Raw genomic sequence first — 9130 nt, 5'->3', positions numbered from 1 at the left:
CTGTGTGTGGAAACCACAGCCCATGGGCACAGAAAGAGTCTCACAAAGCAGGCTGCAGGCTCCTCGCATCTCGGGGCTGCTTCCTCTTGGCTGTTGGCCCAAAAGTTATTTATAGTCTGATAAAATGAGCAGGATTCAGGAAGAGCTGATGTACTCACTCCATCAATAATATCGATTCTTCTTCCTTTTGAAAATTCTGAACATAGAGCTGTTCCCTCTACCAAGACCCTGACATGCTCACAGCTACAAGGGGACCCATTTTTACTCAGTATTTCATGGTCTAGCCCAGTGCCATGTCTAGGACACGGGGAAACTGTAGCAAGCATTCTCAAAATAAAGCATACCGAGCAAGCTGACCAGGTATGCTTGTACTGCACTGTGAGACATGGCGCCCCCTAAGCAAAATGTGAACTCCCAGGCATCTCAGAGAAGAAACGTCTATGCTTGTGATAATTCTATGAGAGGACCAAGGGTCTTAGTTTTTTTTGAGGGCAGGCCTTCTGCTTTCTACCAAACAAGCTGTCCCCAGTCTCTTCAGTAACATTCATTCTGTCATTCATATTCATCCATCCATCCATTCATGCATGTATCCATCTATCTATCCATGCATCATCCATCCATAGTCCATCCATTCATATTTATTCACTCATTCCTATTCTTCATCCATCCATTCATTCATTTTCATTCATATTAGTTCATTCACTTATTCATTTGCAGCTCATCTATTCATATATTATGCTCATTCATTCATTTATTCATTCATATTGATTCATTCTCTCTGTTCCTTGCATCTTGGAAGACATTCATTGCCTTGCAAAGCACACAGAATAAACACGTAAAAGTAAAAACCAGGCTGTGTTTAAAGCATAACCCTTAAGAAGACAATTCATGCAGTAAAAAACCTTCACAAGATGAAGTCAGAGCTGTGGCTTCAGGCAGTGTGTCCCACATTTACTCATTACGGTTGGCAGAACAAGACAGTTGTACAACATGCATCGTGGGCAGAGGAGGCTGCTCTGGCCCTGAGCTGTTGATAAAGATAGAGATGAGGGAATCCATAGCTTCAACTACCAGAAATCGGTGTTTGGGACAGACGGGAGGCACTAGTCCCTGTGTGCACTTAGGTGGTTGGTGAGGTAGGGGAACTCGTGCCTGGGACTGTGGGTCGTAGAGCAAAGGACGCAAGACCAATTCCAAGCAACTTGTCTTCAAATAGGCAGGGTCTTTGCATTCTTATCTATGGAGGTTTTTAGAGGCATGGTCAAACTGCCTCTCTTCAGGACACACATAACTGCATCTGACTTCTATTTAAGTTTCTATATTTTGCTAGCAAGAAAGTTTTCTATGTATGATAATCACATATCCAGTAACATCCACTAGTACTGAGAGTTGGACTTCAGTGAAAATATATGACGACCATTTGATCAGTGAAACAATCCAGTAGGAACATGGGAAGAGGGGCTGGCCAGGTGGCTCAGCATTATCCCTTGTGTTGGCTGCTTTTGTTTTATTTTATTTTATTTATTTTATTGGTAGAAATTGAGAAAATGCTTCCTCCAGAGTAGGCTTTGGGCAAGTGAGTGGTACATTTTCTCCATTGATGTTTGATGTGGTAGGGCTTAGCCCACTGTGAACAGTACCACCTTTGGGCTGGTGGTCTTGGGTGGTATAAGAAAGTGAGCTAATGGGGTTAGAGAGATGCCTTAGCAGTTAAGAGCACTTGTTGTTCTTGTGGAGGACCCAGGTTCCACTCCTGGGCCCCATGTGGTGGCTCACAGTCATCTGTAGCTCTAGGTCCAGGGTCCCCTCTTCTGATCTCTTCAGGTGCCAGAATTTCATGTGGTGCACACACATGCAGCCTGAACACTCACACACACACAAATAAAATAATAAGCAAAACATTAAAAATTTAAAAAAACAAGCACGCAAGCAAGGTGAGAAAGCAGCGGGGCACAGGCCTTAAGCAGCACCCTCCTTTTTCTTCTGTGGCAGGCTCCTGCTCCAGGATCCTTCCCTGTTTGAATCTATCTTCTCTCAGTGATGGACGGTGAGCTGAAATAAAACCTCTCTCCTCCTTGTGTTAGGTTTCCGTTGCTGTGAAGAGACACCATGACCAAGGCAACTCTTACAAAGGGCAACATTTAATTGGGGCTGCCTTACAGGTTCAAAGGTTCAGTCCATTATCATCATGGTGGGAAGCATGGCAGTGTGCAGGTAGACCTGGCGCTAGAGGACTCGAGAGTTCTAATCTTGATCCCCAGGCAGCCAGAAGATTGTCTCTTCCACACTGGGCAGAGCTTGAGCATCAAGGCCTACCCCTACAATGACACACTTCCCCCAACAAGGCCACACCTATTCTAACAAGGATGCTCCTCCGAATAGCACTCATTCCCTGTGGGCAGAGCATTCAAACACCAGAGTCTATGGGAACCAAACTTATTCGAACCACCACACTTCTTAAAAGAAACAGAACCAACCTTCTTGCAGAGGACTGGAGTTCAGTTCCCAGCACACGTATTTGGGCAGCTCAGACTACCTGTAACTTCAGGTCCAGGGGTTAGATATGTTGTCCTTTTCTGGAATCTGTGGGGACCTGCACTCACATGTATGCATATCCATACAGAGACACAGGTATACAAATGAATAAGAAATAAAAAATAAACTTTTAAAGGGAAAGTAAAATTGATTCCGTGAAGACTCACAGTGAGAGTCTTGAGACTGGGTCTAAGATAGCCCAGATTGGGCTAGAGCAGGCTGAGACTAACTGTCCGCTCTGATTACTGTGTCTACTTGACATAAGTTATCACAGAGAAAGGAACCTCAGCTGAGGAAATGCCTCCATGAGATCCAGCTGTAAGGCATTTTCTCAATTATTAATTAATTAATGGACAAATGGCCCAGCTCATTGTGGGTAGGGCGGTTCCTGGGCTGGTGGTCCTGGTTTCTGTAAGAAAGCAGGCTGAGCAAGCCATAGGAAAAAAGCATCCCTCCATGGCCTTTGCATCAGCTCCTGCCTCCAGGTTCCTTCTCTGCTTGAGTTCCTGTCCTGACTTCCTCCAGGGAAGGACTATGATCTGGAAGTGTAAGCCAAATAAAATAAACCCTTCCCTCCCTGTGCTTTTCGGTCATGGTGTTTTTCATCACAGCAATAGAAGCCCAAACTAAGACACTGAGATGAGCTTCCGGTTCCAGCTAGTAAACCTGTAGGCTGGGATTACATTACAAGCCCATGTGGCTTTTACCACTTCATTTTAGGCAGTGCTGGGATCAAACTCGGTCCCTGGTGCGCTGGGCCAGTCCTCTACTCAATAAGCCATATCCCTGAGTTGAAGATGCTTAAAGCCCATCTTCCTGTGCTTTGGCTTATCTCCCTCACTTCCTTGCTGTTCCGAGCCCTTCGTGTGTGTGTGTGTGTGTGTGTGTGTGTGTGTGTGTGTGTGTGTGTGTGTGTTTATGTATAGCTTGGATTACACTGGCTCATCTTCTCTGGTTTTATATTGCATCTGCTACACCTGCTACTGCAGAGGCCTTGGCTCGAATGCCCTCTGCTCCTTGGGGAGTTTGTTCTTGGGATCCTGTATCCCCCTCAGTGCCTTGCTCAGAGAAGCACACACATCACACAGAGGTGACTGATTCACAGTCAGTCACTCTGGGTCTGAGCACCCTGGCTGCCTTAGTCAGGAAGCCAGAACCTCACACTCAAGACACCTTCAGAGCACACTCCATCTTCTTTTTTCTGTCCCGGAGGCCTAGTTAATGATGCTCAGTCACAGTCTTTTCACTTTTTTAAAAGACGCAGATGGGTTTTAGCTGTTGGTCAAACGCAGGGTGTGGTGATGAGTCCTTGGGTAGCTTCTAGGGTGTTCTGGTCGGTCACAGTGATGTGTGGGAAGTGACATGAACTGTCCCTAAAGGCCTCTGTGTCCTCCTTGTCCATCTATCCTTCCCTCCTGGCATTCCCTCACCTTCAACATTGTTCTTTCAGAGAGTGGGTCACATCTGAAGTCCAGCTAGCTGAAATAGTCCCTGTTTTTGCAGAGTCTGTACTGCTTGCTGGTCTTGTCTTGTCCCTTATATTCAGAGACTTGGGCTGCTTTGGGGAGAATTAACAGAAGGAAGTGGCTCTTTAGCAAATTATGCTGTCCTTGCCCTGGCAGCCATGTTTCCAAGAACCCCTTTCTTCTCAGTGTGAGTGATGGAGAAGTAGTTAATTAAAAGCCTTCCCTCTTCACCCTCAATCTACAGGGTTGGGCCTTGTAGAAATCCTGGCAGTCTTAGCGGTACCTCCCCCAAATTCATTTCCATTGTAACGGACGCTCTTCCAGGCAGGGTGGAGCAGGAGGATCCAGCTGTTCTCGCCTCTCTTCCAGAGTCGGTGGATGCGTTCTGGGCAATTATCTAGCTTGTGTTTTTGTTTTAATGAGCTCCTGGTCGTTCCTTGGGTATTTTTTTTCCCTCCGTTAATTGCTTGCTTCTCATCTCGTTTATCCAGGATGTCAGGGGGCGGAGCACTCTAGAGCCACCTGTCCGAATGGCCTTGTAGTGAGGGCATTCCTTAAGACAGGAGAGGGGCACTGCCTGGCAGCCTTGATTGCTGGTTCCGCCTCTCTACCCTAAGACTGTGAAGTCTTGGCGGCTCATTCTCCCTAGCACCCACCCTTCAGTAAGCCCTTTCCTTCTTCACAAGGAAACAGTGGTGGCCGGAATACCTCAGCCACACTGACCTCGAACGAACCCGAGGCAGGTCAGGAGTAGAGGAGACAGGGCAGTTCTTTGCCGCTTATGTAAGGAGCCAGCGGTGCGTGGGTTCTCTCAGGAGTCACGTCAGATGTACCCTGCACTTCTGGCCTGTCCCTTTGCCCTTGAGTTGCCTGGCAGGGTGGCAGCCTCTTTGGCCATGTGAGCTGGCGAAGCCGGGGCTGTCTCTCTGTGTGGTCCTTTTATTGTCTGTCTGCCCGGGAAAGGATCCAAATCTCAACTGTAGCCCAAGATGTCCAAAGTCCAGAACGCTGGCTGATCCAGGCAGCCGAGGAAGTAAACAGGTTTTCATGAGCCTCACAATGGGCCCAAACAAGGGCTCTGCAGCCCGAGCGAGCCTCCGAGTGTACTCCGCAAGAGCATCTGCTCTGTGGTCCTGGCAGAGAGAAACTGGGAGCTTTGTCTCCCTTTTGAATAACCCAAAACATTAGCCTCTAAAAAGCAGATTGGATCGTGCCCCGCACCAAAAGTGGGCTGAAGTCCTACAACCCAGCTCCTCCAATGAGCGACCTTGTTTGGTGATGGGTCACTCACTGCAGATGGAACTGGCAAAGCCAAAATGAGGTCACATCGGAGTGGGGGGCTGTATCCACTACAACCGGTGGATGAATGGGGGAGTCTGGATGCAGGCTGGAGCACAGGGAGGGAGGCAGGGAGAAGAGGGAGGCAGAGATGGAGAGAGGGGTGCAGAAAAGGAAAGAGAGAGACAGAGGAGGCAGAGGTGGAGGCGGAGGTATTGTGCAGATTCCAGATCTGGGCAGGCCTGGGACAGATCTCCCCAGAGAAACCTGGCTGTGCCACCCTTGGGCTGTGTCTGGGTCCTAGAGACTTACTTGTTCTTGCTTCCAAGGCCACCTAGGGTGCTGTGCTTGAGGACAGCTCCAGAACATGGAACCAAGGAGACGGTGATTGAGCAAACAATATAAAGAGCCGCTTTTCTTTCTGGCTCCCAAGACACAGACTTGTCTCCCGTTTCCTGTGGATCTCGTGGCATCCATCGACCATGGCTGCTGAGATGGTCCCTCTTCCAAATGTCTGGCTGGCTCACTGAGTTTCTTCTGCTTTTGCTTGGTGCCTGATTTTCCTGGGGTGACTCCCCTCCCCTTTAACCCCGGGGCCTCTGGCCTCAATGAAAACTTCCACCTGGCACCCACGCACGTACTTCTTTACCCGCCCTGCCTGTGCTGCCCTACTGCACATTTTATTTCCTGAGCTTTTAAAACCCCCAACCCCAAAGAGTGCAAATTCTCTTGTTGAATTCTTGTCTTTTAAGGATATAGAACACTGCCCAGCAAGCAAAGAGGGAGGCAGGTAAGGGTTTATTAAACATAAAAGTTCTCAGCGCTAAAGAAGGACCTTGAAGCTGGTGACAAGAAAGAAGCTCTGCCCACGGATTTCTAAGTGGGTTTCAAAAGAGGAAGTAGGTTTTGACTGGTTCTCTTATATGCTAATTAGGCGAGAAACTAAGAACCAATCAGGAGAGAGCCCCGCAAACCCAGCCATGTTCTCAATTAAGTCTGTGGCTCCAACCATACCCTTTGATGTTACCAAGGATGGCGATGGGGTTGGGGCACAGTATCGGGAAGAGCTTGTCCCTTTGGGTCTTACCCCAGAGTGTCTGTCTACTCCCTGCCTGTCTGAGAGGCCTGCTTCAGCTCTGCATACCGTACACTTCTGCTGAAATATTTTCTCCGTCTTTGACAAAGTAAGCATTTTGGCTGTCTTGATTGGAACCTTCTAGAAAGAAAGCTGCACCTCACGTGCCTGTCCTGAAGGCAGAGCTGCTTGGGGTGCTCCATGCTTGGGGGACTTTTCCTTCAGGAGCTGCTGCTGAGGGGTTAGAACCCCAGTTGGCTCTAGCTGGTGCTGGGTGGCTAGGAGGGGCTGAGAAAACCTCCCATCATACTTTGCTCTAACAGAATGTAGGAGGGGACCCCTGACCTACCTGCCCATCAAGGGCCATGCTGAAGGACCATAGTGTGTCACATCATAGGAATCAATGTCCCTGAAGGGACAGCTTTACTGTTCTTCTTGTCTAAGCTAGATTCATGTTAGGGCCTCCATTCTTCCGTGTTTGGCAGGTTCAGAGGAATCACGTGACGAATGAGGCAAGCATGTGGCTGCTCTGGAACCCCAGATGCAGGAGGGCTTCCTATTGCTTCTTCAGCTGTACTAACAACAACACAACACAGCTGCCTGCGCGATGGGGACAGGTGACTCAGCGTGTCACGCTCTGTGTGTTCTCTATAGAGGGGCACAATGGAGGATTCTCTTCCCATGCGTTTCCTCTATTCTGCCCGTGTCCTTTTGGACTTGCCCTTCCTCAAGCCATACCTCAGCCCTGGGCTTTTTCTAACTTGAGGTGTGCGCCTCCCAGCTACCATATTGTCTTGGAAATTGTCATAGGAAATCTCTAGAGCAAAGGGACATGACTCCTAAAACAGTTTCTGAAGGTGGCTGTCCACAGACACTTTCCAGTCCAGGGATTTCAGTGTAGGGGTGTAGCTTATGGGCTCCCAGTAAGTCCAGGTGGTAGCACAGGAGACCTGGGAGAGAGGCTGTTGTGGGAACAACTTTCTGAGCCTGGGCACTCAAGTCTGTATGCCTTCAGGAAACCAAATATGTTTATTTGGGTAAAGATTATCCAAGCGACTGCCCACTTTCTTTGCACACGTAGATATACATGCACATACAGGTAGAGGACAGAGTTGAAGTTGGGGGTCCTCCGTAATTGCTCTCCACCTTAATTTTTGAGACAGCATGGTGCACTGAACCCAAAGTTTACTGATTAGGCTAGGCTGGATGGCCAGCAATCTCATAGAGTCTGCCTCACCCCACCCTAGGGGCTCTCAGATAATGTGTTCTCGACACCATACCCAGCTTTTCACATGGGTGCGGGGCGGGGGGGGGGGGATCAAACCCGGGTCCTCTGCTTCAGTAGCAAACGCTTTACCCAAGGAGCCATCTCTCCAGCCCTGAGCATCTTTAGAATGGACATCTTGTATCCTTGGGTAACAATTAAAGTAGTCTAATGGGACAACCTAGAGGGAGATAGGGACTGAGAGAAAGGACAGTGCCTGTGAGCTAGAGGTCAAGGCACTTAAGTTCCAGATGAGCACGAGAATGCCCTCTCAGATGCCAAGAACACAACGAGGTCCTGGGAGTCTGTGGGTAAAGTGATAATGACTACAGTCCTGAGGCATGGTAGGGAATGGCACAGATGAGTACACACAATGACCTTTGCCTCCTCACACCAAAGGTCAAACTCTGTCACATGCCCTGCCCCCAGTCATTTCAAAAAGACAGCAGCCTGAGCCTTTAGTATCAGTATTTACCTGCTAGCGCAGAAGAAAGAAAACCCTATGTATTAAGCACATAGAGGCCTTTTTCAGTCAGATCTTGGAGAACTAATTTCAAATAATTATACAAACAGTTCCCACTTCACCTGGCAACTGGGAGGGGTGCTCCTCTCCTCACCCGCTGAACTTTCCATGACCCCCTCCTTGTTTTCACGTGGCATGGAGAGCTGCTGATGCGAGAGGCACATCTGTGCATCTTCTGCATCCACGAGGCTCCAGAGGACTGAATCCTTAGCTGGGCTGGAGATGCCTCACAGTTCACGTGGTCCTCAGGGTTTGCTGACGCAAACACAGGGCCAGATAGAGAGTGGACCGGCAGGCAGACCTGCGCTGGCTCGGGCAAACTAATGTCTACCTATCATTAGAAGGTGCATTCCAAGGCCCCAGGAGTTAGAAACCCAGACCCAGGAAGAGTGCAGGTTCCTGTGTAGACTAAGCTTTTCCTGTATGTGTGTTCCATGCTGAAGTTTAGCTTGTAAATTAGGCACAATGGCAGATTAATAGTGACAAGTATGACTGTAACAACAGCCTACACAAAGGTCTCTTGCTCTGTCTCTCTCCACCTCTCCTGCTCTTCCCTGCTTTCTCTCACAGGAAGCACGATACTCTGCTTTGCCAAATCCATGCTAACAGGTTAACACAGCAGCCCTGACTGGGTCAGTAAGGGAAGGGTCACTAGGGAGCTACTGAGTGACCTCTAGGTGGACAGAGTGCCCAGCATGGGCCTGCTGGACTGAGAAAAGGCTCGCGCAGCGACTGGGATGCAGGCAACCCCGAGGCTTGCTATGCCATTCAATGGAAAACTTGGAATTTCTATCATTTTTCTACTCGACATTCTATAACATTTCCACTTAGCTGGGAAGGAGGCCTCTCAGGAAAGGAGACTATAGTATATGCTAAGACCCTGAACTAGAAAACCCTGTCTGAAAGTGCTAACAGACATTTGCTGGGCCGGGGCTTCCTTCACCCACCGCTCACGTTGCACTCCTAGTGACTCCGACAGCAGACTAATT

Source organism: Mus musculus, chromosome 8, assembly GCF_000001635.26.
Source record: "Mus musculus strain C57BL/6J chromosome 8, GRCm38.p6 C57BL/6J".
NCBI classification, from domain to species: domain Eukaryota; kingdom Metazoa; phylum Chordata; class Mammalia; order Rodentia; family Muridae; genus Mus; species Mus musculus.
The sequence above is the reverse complement of the archived record's forward strand: the minus strand, read 5'-3'. Positions refer to the sequence as shown.